This window comes from Peromyscus leucopus, chromosome 7 (assembly GCF_004664715.2).
Source record: "Peromyscus leucopus breed LL Stock chromosome 7, UCI_PerLeu_2.1, whole genome shotgun sequence".
NCBI lineage: Eukaryota > Metazoa > Chordata > Mammalia > Rodentia > Cricetidae > Peromyscus > Peromyscus leucopus.
The window spans coordinates 116,226,645-116,227,763 of NC_051069.1; positions in this window are offsets into that span (position 1 = coordinate 116,226,645).

Below are 1,119 nucleotides of genomic sequence, written 5' to 3' on the forward strand. Positions count from 1 at the left end.
CAGGCAGATCTCTGTGAATTCGAGGCCAGCCTGGTCTACAGATCCAGGACAGGCACCAAAACTACACAGGGAAACCCTGTCTCAAAAAACCAAAAAGGTAAAAATAATAAAAATAAAAATGTGGTGCCCACAGGGACCAGAGGCATTTGACAGCATGTTTGGCAAAAGCGTGGTTTTTAACTTCAGAGTAGCAAAGGTTCTTTGAGGTTGATCCCTGAGCACCTCATCTAATGTTCCTCCTCAGACTCTGAGTGCATGCCTCTGCTGGACTGTTTTTCCCTGAAATCATTATAGACAGGCTGTTACAGGCTGGTCAGCACTTGTATCCTTTTCAGAGTATTGTCTACCATGCCCACATGGAGATGCCAGTATTTCTACATCAGAAACCCCAGGGGTTCTGATACTTCTCCTGGCTTCCATGAACACCAGGACTCACATGCACATACTCCTTACACACACACACACACACACTAATTAAAAAGTAATCTTAAGAACCAATGTGGGAGGGGCTGGAGAGATGGCTCAGAGGTTAAGAGCACGGACTGCACTTCCAGAGGTCCTGAGTTCGATTCCCAGCAACCACATGGTGGCTCACAACCATCTGTAATCAGATCTGGCGCCTTCTTCTGTATACATGATAAATAAATAAATCTTTAAAAAAAAAAAAAAAAAGAACCAATGTGGGACCAGGTGTGTAACTCAGTGGCAGAGTGATTACCTAGCCTGGATAAGGCCCTGGGTCCATCCCCAAGACCGGGAGGAAAAAACCCAAAACTATATATTAAGCATGCATAAAATGGAAGTCCATGCTTTCAAAGAGATAGCCTTGGGGTTTGTATTTTTTTTTTTTTACTAAAATATTATTTCCTTAACAAGCTTCATAGAACTGTTGTCTATACTTTTTTTGTTTTGTTTTCTGAAACAGAATTTCTCTATGTATCCCTGGCAGTCCTGGAACTCGCTCTGTCGACCAGCTTAGCCTCAAACTGAGAAAATTTGCCTCTGCCACCCAAAGGAGTGCAGCGCTATGCCTGGTGTTGCCTGTGCATTGTGCATATTCCAAAAATATTTTTTAAAGATTTATTTATGTATACAGTGTTCGGCCTGCAGGCCAGAAGA